The sequence below is a fragment of the Bos grunniens genome, chromosome 16 (assembly GCF_055505025.1).
Source record: "Bos grunniens cultivar Pamir isolate PY7600 chromosome 16, Bosgru_T2T1.0, whole genome shotgun sequence".
In the NCBI taxonomy this organism is placed as follows: Eukaryota; Metazoa; Chordata; class Mammalia; order Artiodactyla; family Bovidae; genus Bos; species Bos grunniens.
The window spans coordinates 23,488,475-23,498,041 of NC_141180.1; the positions used below are offsets into that span (position 1 = coordinate 23,488,475).

The 9,567-nt window shown below is 41.0% G+C and overlaps 1 pseudogene across 1 annotated transcript; it reads right to left on the bottom strand.

Annotated features, from left to right (window-relative positions):
* Positions 1-4,407: 4,407 nt before the first annotated feature.
* Positions 4,408-5,398, bottom strand: LOC147356319 (small ribosomal subunit protein uS17 pseudogene; annotated as a pseudogene). Its single transcript, XR_015142715.1, has one exon. The product of XR_015142715.1 is annotated as a small ribosomal subunit protein uS17 pseudogene (transcript).
* Positions 5,399-9,567: the final 4,169 nt, after the last annotated feature.

A 9,567-nucleotide genomic window follows, 5' to 3' on the forward strand; every position in this document is an offset into this window, starting at 1 on the left:
TCCAGGAAATGGTGAAGGACAGAGAAGCCTGGCGTGCTGCAGTCCATAGGGTGGCAAAGAGTTGGACACGACTGAACAATAGCAACACAACAGAGTTTCAGCCTGATGCCAGATTTTTTGACTTTTAAGGTGAGTCATTATTTTTCTGGACCACTTAGCTGTATAGAAAGTGAAGAGCTATAATATTTTATTCAAAGACCTCCAAATTTTTAATTTTTTCCCTCAACCCAAGAGGAACAATATAGCTAGTTTATTTTTTTTATCTTTTTGTGTTGGAGTATAGCCAATTAACAAGCAACGCTGTGATGGTTTCAGGTGAAAAGCAAAGGGACTCAGCCATACATATACATGTATCCATTCTCCCCCAAACTCCCCTCCCACCCAGGCTGCCACCAATGTTGCTAGTTTATACTGAATTTTCCACAGTTTACTGTGATCCACACACTCAAAGACTTTGGCATAGTCAGTAAAGCAGAAATGGATATTTTTCTGAAACTCTCTTCCTTTTTCCATGATCCAGCAGATGTTGGCAATTTGATCTCTGGTTCCTCTGACTTTTCTAAAACCAGCTTGCACATCAGGAAGTTCACCATTCACATATTGCTGAAGCCTGACTTGGAGAATTTTGAGCATTACTTTATTAGCGTGTGAGATGAGTGCAATTGTGTGGTAGTTTGAGCATTCTTTGGCATTGCCTTTCTTTGGGATAGGAATGAAAACTGACCTTTTCCAATCCTGTGGCCACTGCTGAGGGGTCGCAAGGAGTCAGACACGACTGAGCGACTGAACTGAACTGAACTGAACTGATACTGATTTTTCTTACACTGCTCCCAAAGTAGGATAAATAGCTTTGTTAATTAATTAATCAAAACCCATGTGTTATACAAGTAACCTATAAAAAATATACAAATAAAGGCCCAAGTTCATCATCTTTAGCAATAACCATAAAAGAGGAACCTGGATTTCTAATAAATTATCTTCTTACAGAGTAGAAGAATTACAATCTGACAAAAGGGATTTCCTTCTTCCACAAAACTATTTTATACAATTGTGCTCAGTTTTTGTGGACCCTCAAAGGATATACCACTAACAGGAATCAAGAGTAACTTCCTCAACTTGATAAAGAATATCTACAAAAATCTTACAGCTAGCATCATATTTAATGGTGCAAAACTTGAAGTTTTCCCACTGATATCAGGAACAAAGCAAGGATGCCCTCCCTCACCAGTGCTTCTCAACATCATAGTGGAGTCCTGGCTAATGAAATAAGACCAAAAATAGAACATGTATTAGGAGGGAAATAAAAGTAACACTTTAGGAAGAAAGAAAGAAAACTATCTTTTTTCACACAGATGACGAGAACATTTATATATGTAAAAAATCCAGAAGAATTAACCAAAAAAAATAATAGACTCCTGGAACGAATAAATTATTATAACCAAGTGGCACTAAATAGTGAGAAGAATATACAGTGACAAAAACTCTCATTTGTTGCTGGAAAGAATACTAATTGGCACAGTCACTTTGGAAGACAGTTTGGTCATTCGGTGGTTTCTTATAAAACTAAACATACTCTTACCATAGAGTCCAGCAGTCACACTCCTTGATATTTGTCTAAAGGAATTGAAAACTCATGTCCACAAAAAAAAAAAAAAAAAAAAAAGCCTGTATACAGATGTTTATAGCACTTGACTCATAACTGCCAAAACTTGGAAGCAATCAAGATGTCCCTTGGTAGGTGAATGGATAAGTAAATTGTGGTGTATCACACAATGAGATGTTATTTAGTACCAAAAAAAAAAACAAATGAGGACTTCCCTTGTGGTGCAGTGGATGAGAATTCACCTGACAATGTAGAGGACATGGGTTCAAACGCTGGTCCAGGAAGATTCCAAGTGTTGTGGAGCATCTAAGCCCATGCGCCACGACTACAGAGCCCTCACTCTAGAGCCCACAAGCCACAACTACTGAGGCCTTGGGCCACAACTCCTGAAGCCCATGTGCTCTAGAGCCTGTGCCCTGCAACAAGAGAAGTCACTTAAATGAGAGGCCTGCGCACTGCAACGAAGACTAGCCCTCACTGGCCACAACTAGAGAAAGCCCATATACAGCAATGAAGAGCCAGTGCAACCAAAGATAAATAAATAATTTTTTTAAAAGATCATATATAAAAGAAGTGAACTATCAAGCCATGAAAAGATATGGAAGAAATAGAAATGTATATTACTAAGTGAGAGACGCCAATCAGAAAAGGCTACTATAGGACTCTAACTTCATGACATTCTGGAAAAGGCAGACCTATGGAGACCATAAAAAGATATGTAGTTCCCAATCATTAGGGGGAAAAGAAGGATGAATAGGTGGAACACAGAGGATTTTTAGGGCAATGAAAACCACTCTGTATCACTATAATGGTGGCTACATTACTATAAATTGATTCAAATCCATATAATATATAACACCAAGGATGAACCCTAATGTAAACCATAGACTTTAGGTGATAAAGATGTGCCAACATAGGTTCATCAGTTGTAACAAATGTCTGTCTATCGTGGGGAATGTTGATAATAGGGGAGGCTATGTGTATGTGAAGCAGGAGATACATGGGAAATGTCTGTATCTGTTTAGTTTTGCTGTGAACCCAAAACTACTCTAAAAAATAAAGTCTATTTTTAAAATAAATAAAATTATATATCATATATATATTAAATTTCCACATTCTAAACTATGGAACTTTTAAATGTAAATTTATTTAGGGAAAGGGTTTTTGCAGATAAAACTAAGTTAATGATCTCAAGTGGAGTTCACACTAGATTATCCAGACGAGCCCTAAATCCAATGACAGGTATCCTTATAAGAGACAGAAGAGGAGAAGACACAGATGAAAATGCCAGGTGAAGACAGAGGCAGAGGTTGGAATTATGCAGCCACAAACCAAGGAACATCTGGAGTGATCAGAAACTGGGAGAGGTCAGGAAGGATTCTTCCCTAGAGCTTTGGAAGGGGCACAACCCTCCCAACACCTGGATTTCAGACATCCAGGCTGCAAAAATGTTAGAGAATCAATTTCTATTGTTTTAAACCACTAAGTTTGTGATAATTTTTTGCAGTAGCCAGTTGAAGCTAATATATCAGTTTAGCATTGGATTAGGCGAGTTTCAAAGATTCAAGTCTTCCTTTCCTTTCTACCCAGGACAATCCCCTTCCTCCATCATCAGAACCAGCAGTCAAGTCTTTTTTATATCACATTGCTCTAAACCCCAGCTTCCACCAATGTTTCCTTTTCTGACTCTTCTACCTCCCTCTTTAACTTTCAAGTACTTGTATGATTTCACTGGGCCCATCCAGATAATAAAGTATAACCTCCCTATCTCAGGATCCTTAACTTCATCTGTGAAGCACCTTTTACCATGTAAAGTAACAGATTCACAGGTTCCAGGATTAGGATGGAGATATCTTAGGGGTGGGGAGAGTGCAAATGGGTCCCTGGATAAATCCATCACAAAACTAGAAGACAGGGAACACCACAAATCACTAAATAAGAAATGAGAGAGAGAGAACTAACAACAACTACAAAGTCTGCATGGCATCAGGATCTACACAGAGGAAAACAGCAGAGTGTCTAGTGCACTTGAGAATATGAGAACTCCAAAATCCCCAATAGATGCTCGCTGGAAAGGGCGATGGGCCAACTTAAGGTCAGTAGCTGAACTGGGAGAGGTCCACTGTTCAGAGTACAGGGAGTACACAGTAAAGTATGAAGAACCTGGATCCATCTAAGCTGCGTGAAATCTTGAAATTAACAATCTAAAATACTTACCCAGGATAAATCTCAACAGAAAGGAGAAATTCCTAAGACTATTCAAATACAGAATGAAGGAGAAACAAAAGCAAAAGGAGAGAGGGGTTAGGGAAAGACAATAACAGAAAACATGAGTCTATTTGTCAATTTCTTTGTGAAAAAACAGATGTGGAAGCTCGAGTCATGAAATTTGAGAAGTTATCTTGGCCCATCCTATGATCCTGAAAACAGAGAAATATTCATTTTACTTAAAGTAAGGCCCAAGCAAGGATCATAATCAAAACCCATATAAGATCATTTTAAAAAGAAATAAAGAGCAGAATACCATCCTTTTAAACAATAAAGTGCTCCAAAAGGTTATGGGTACAAAACATAAAAACTGTAACCTAATGTTTCAAAATGAGCTAAAAATCAATTAAGAAAATTATCAAAGTATTGAAAGAACACATATATCATAAGTAGAATCCTTAGGAAAAAATAGAACTCAGAAAAGAATATAAATAAAATAATATATAATATCAGTAATTACAACTAAATGAGAAGGGGCAAATGAATAGATAAAATAGATAATGCCTTAAGATAAATAGAAAATTAAAAGACTGAACTTTTTATTTATTTATTTTTTTTTGGGGGGGGGGGGAATAACTTTATTGTGTTTGGGGCAGCAGGCAGAGGTCCAGTCTCAGAACTTCTGGAACTGCTTCTTGGTGCCGGCAGCCTTGGTGACCTTGAGGATATTGAAGCTCACAGTCTTGCTCAGGGGCCGGCATTCGCCCACTGTGACGATGTCGCCGATCCGGACGTCCCTGAAGCAGGGAGAAAGGTGCACGGACATGTTCTTGTGGCACTTCTCAAAGCGGTTGTACTTTCGGATGTAGTGAAGGTAGTCTCGGCGGATGACGATGGTCCTCTGCATCTTCATTTTGGTCACCACGCCAGACAGGATCCGCCCTCGAATGGAGACATTACCCGTAAAAGGGCATTTCTTGTCAATGTAGGTGCCCTCGATGGCCTCCTTTGGAGTCTTGAAGCCCAGACCAATGTTCTTGTAGTATCGAGGGAGCTTTTCTTTGCCAGTTTCTCTAAGCAGGACCCTCTTTTTATTTTGAAAGATGGTCGGTTGCTTTTGGTACGCACGTTCTGTCTGAATGTCCGCCATCTTCCCGGCTGCCTGAAAAAAGGAAGGCCGCGGCGGCGTCCGGGTTTCCTTATCGACTGCAACTTTTTAAACTAAAAAAAAAGTTTAGAAATTTCAATGCCAGCCTAGATGGATTAACAGAGGCCAAATGTACCATGTCATATGAACAGGTGAAAGAAAAAGACAAAATACATAAAACAATGATTATCAAGACATTGACATCTAGCAATGAAGGGCATCTAGCATCTTTATTCTCTGAAAAAGAGAGAACCAACAGTAGCCCTACTACTGTCCCAGTGTACTGCCCAGGGACAGGATCCAGACCACAGGGCAGGTGGGGAGGACTCAGGAAGATCCCAGAGTTTTTCTCGGGGGGTTGGGTAGATAAGAGCTGGAAATCTCGGGAGGTCAAGGCAGCCAGAGTTCACAGGGGGACATGCTAGACAGGAGGGAGGGAAAGAGAGGGAGAGAGGTGGAGTGAGTGGTAGGGGAGAGAGACAGGGAGAGAAGGAGGATGAAGAGGGAAAGAGGAAGAGAGACAGAGATCAGTAAAGTGTCCTCCTTGAGTCTTCATCTGAATATTGATCAACTCCTCCATGTCAGAAAACTACTAAGCAGGGAAAGAGATGCCTTAAAAGATTAGAAGAAACAGTTCTTGGGGGCTCTTGGGGAATGGTTTCTATTCCCACCAGTCAGAGTGCAGAATTCAACACAGGGCATGGGGTACCTTTAAAACAGTTTTTGCCACAGTATTGTAGAAAAAGTAACCCTATGCGAAACACTGCTATGTCCCACCAAAAACAAACAAAAATTTAAAATCAAGCATATAGTATGAAACTGTTTCCAAGAAATCAAATGGTGTCACCAAAAAAGGTATTAGTATTTATAATAGTACAAAAATATCCAGTATCCAACAAGGTAAAATTTACAATTAAAAATTACCAGACATCAAACAAAAAAAGAAAGTATGACCCATAGTGAGGGGAAAACTCAAACAAACTGACCCAGCAATGACACAGATAGAATTAATAGATAAAGAGATTAAGAAAATTATTATCCAATGGTGTACTGAAATCAGGTCATACTGGCTCAGGAGAGCCAATTTTTCAATTATTCTCAATTACTGGGAATTTTACAAGTCAGTTGTTAAATATGACCATTGTTAAAATTATATAGACTCACAATTAAATAATTTATAGTCAAAGCAAAGGTAACAAATACCAAAACTCATCTTGCTAATTATTTTCTTACATTTTAATATGATCTATGCTTCTGAGGTTAAGATTATTATATTCATGTGGTAAAGATATTATGAAATACTGTGTTCTTATTTTGCATCTCTCCTCAACTCTACATTCAATGATTACATGTTGGTAGTTTGGAGAAGGCAATGGCACCCCACTCCAGTACTCTTGCCTGGAAAATACCATGGATGGAGGAGCCTGGTGGGCTGCAGTTCATGGGGTCACTAAGAGTCAGACACGACTGAGTGACTTTACTTTCACTTTTCACTTTCCTTCATTGGAGAAGGAAATGGCAACCCACTCCAGTGTTCTTGCCTGGAGAATCCCAGGGACGGGGGAGCCTGGTGGGCTGCTGTCTATGGGGTCTCACAGAGTCGGACACGACTGAAGCGACTTAGCAGCAGCAGCAGTTTGAAATTAGCCAGAGTGGGATAATTTAAAGCACAAAAATTTGCAAATTGACAAAGTCTGAGATGTTGTGAGGTTTTTGTTTTTTGTTTTGGCCAAAAACCAGTTGTTAAATATTTGCCACCACATATAAATTTTAACTGTATACCCTATGTTAAAGAGGCTAGAGAAAATATGGAACATGTTCAGTAGAGACACAGAATATGTAAAGATAAGACAGATAGATAGATAAAATGCAGATATTTTAGAGATAAAAATCATACCGGATAAAAATAGAATTTGATTAGATTAGATTTTGAAGAAGAAAAGATTAGTGATCTGGAAAAGAACAATATAACCTATCAAAAATAGAACACATAGAGAAAAAGAGAGTTTTAAATAAATAAATAAGTACATCATCAGTAAGCTAAAGGACAACTTCAAGTGACCTAATGTATGTGTGATTCAACTCTTAAAGGGGCATGTAGGAAAGAAACAATTTTTAAAGAAATAGTGGCCAAAGTATTGTCCGCATTTGATATAAACTGAAACTCAGAGGCCAGAGAACCTCACAGAACCATGAGTACATAAAACATAAAGAAAAAGGCAGCAAAGGACATCATGATCAATGCTTCAATCTCATGATAACAGTAAAATCTTAAAAGTGGTCAAAGAGGATTGGCACATTAGATACAGAGGAAGAGAGTCTTGTCAGAAATAATGCAGCTCAAATGACAATGGAGCAATGTAACTGAGGGAAGAAACCTTTCAACCTAGAATTCTATTAGTGAGTAGAAATATCTTTCAAAGGAAGAGACTTTGGAGTGACATCAGAAAATGGTGCCATAGGAATTTCTTGCTCTCCTTCCCAAAAGAAAATACCAGCTTGAACAACTATTCACATGTCAAAATACCTTCACAATAGCTAAGGATTCCAGGTGAGGGGTTAGGGAACATGGATGAAGCACAGAAAGAAGCAAAGAGGCATTGGAGAGAGTAGGAAAGATAGATTCACATTACTCCCACTGTCCCTTTCCCAGCGAGTCTGCACAGAGAGAGGCACTGTCCCTGAGGGAAAAAAGAGAGTGAAATAAGCACCCTTCACCATGGCTACCAGCAGCAGGCCCCCACCTGCAGTCCTAGACAGCTCCCAGTGGATTCCCAGGAGCACAAGTCCCCAGCCCATCCCAGTGCCAAGCTGGCCCCTAACTCCAGACAGGGTCCCATAGACCCAAATTTCAAACCAACCCTAGCAGGCCAGCCCCCGAGACTCAACCTCCAGGCTAATATCCTGCTATGTTCAAACACCAGGTTACAGGCTGACTCCAAACTCCAGGCTTGTCCTAGTGCCTGGTCACCTCACATGGCACCAGCTTCCAGGCCAACTCCAGTGAAACCCGGCTCCCAAGACTGTTGGGGGCCAGAGTGAGGTACTTCGCCCGTGGCAAAGGTCATGAGGAAGGAGGCTCAACATACGCAAAGGTGGGATCGAGTCTCAGGAGTCCCCCTGGAAATCCTCGAGCATCTACCCCCATAACCAGAGCCTGCCTACTTTACTACTTTGTGCTCTCACCTACACCTCTGACCTTACGGGGGGCTGTCCCCCACCACCTCTTTCGGAGAAGGAGTTAACCTAGAGCTCCAGTTAATCAAAACTCCTGGGCGTGACAAGAGTGTTTTAGCCTACAAACTCCTCTGAAGGTTCTCTGGCCTGCCTGACAGGCTTGTCTGGCCACATGTGATTGCTCACAGCCTCCCAACCGTGAGAGGCACAAGATGCTTTAAACCTTCTAAAAACAGGTTCCTTAGAAAAGTTAGAAAACTATTAGTATAAGTATAATGGGCTGATTAGAAATTGTGTTGGTGAAGGGTTTTTCATTTGTTGAGCCAACGTTTGTTGCTAAGTCTCCATATCCCTTGCCCTTACACACATTAATGAATATATAGAAGAAATAAGTATTAACCTTTGATATTAATCACGTTAGACCTTAGGCTAAGTAAATTCTTTCCTTAACTAAAACCCACTACACCCTCACCCTATAGGAATGTAACTTTATTTGGGTGGCATCTGTTTTAAGAATAATCACCCTTGGAGAAAAAAGTGTTCTGGTTGACTGACCACTGTCATAAGGAGAGGGTTGTAAATTGTCAGCAGCCCCCCTGGCCAGAAGATGATGTAACACCCCTAAGACCTCTGTATACATTTGTGTGAAGCACCTGACTTTAATAAAAGTCAGGACTGCTGTTCCCGTGTGACTTTTGTATAACATCTCAGTGTATAAAAACAGACTCTGGAAAATAAAGAATTGGGATCAGTTTCTCGAAATACTGGTCTCCCCATGTCGCTCTCTCTCTCACTCAAACGCTCTCTCTCTCACTCAAGCTGAGTCTCCATCTGGAGCGCGGAACCCACCATGCTTACTAATTATGCCTGGGCTTCTAAGATCCGACCGGGGAGGCCTCAGTGTCTCCTCTCCTTCGGGAAAACGGAAGGACGCCTGCGGCCTACATAAGTGGTGCAAGCTTCTTGTCTTGAAGTTTTATTGGTCTCCCACGTAAACCAAGCTACTCAGCCTCTTTTCTCCACTGAATTTTCCTACTGAGCTATCCTCATTCTATTACTCTTTACATCTTTAATTAATATCTAATTGAAGCTACTGTATCCTGACCCTCGCCGACGCCGTCCCCGCTTCGAATACCCTGGATCAGCCGGGGCTGGACCCTGGCACAAGACTGTGCTAGGACCAGACCAACTCCCACAGACTAAGACACTGGGGCCCACCCTAGTGGTCCCCAGCACCCGAATGGCTCGTATGGAGCCAGGAGCCAGCTGTACTCACAAAGACCCAGGTCCCAGGCCCATTCCCTCAAATTCAAGTCCCAGGCCCACTTTAGGGAACCCAGGCTCCAGGACTCCCCCTGAGGACCTGAGCACAAGGGGGGTCCCCATGGACCCAAGCACCAGGCTGGCTCACCTGTTGACCAAAGCACTAGAT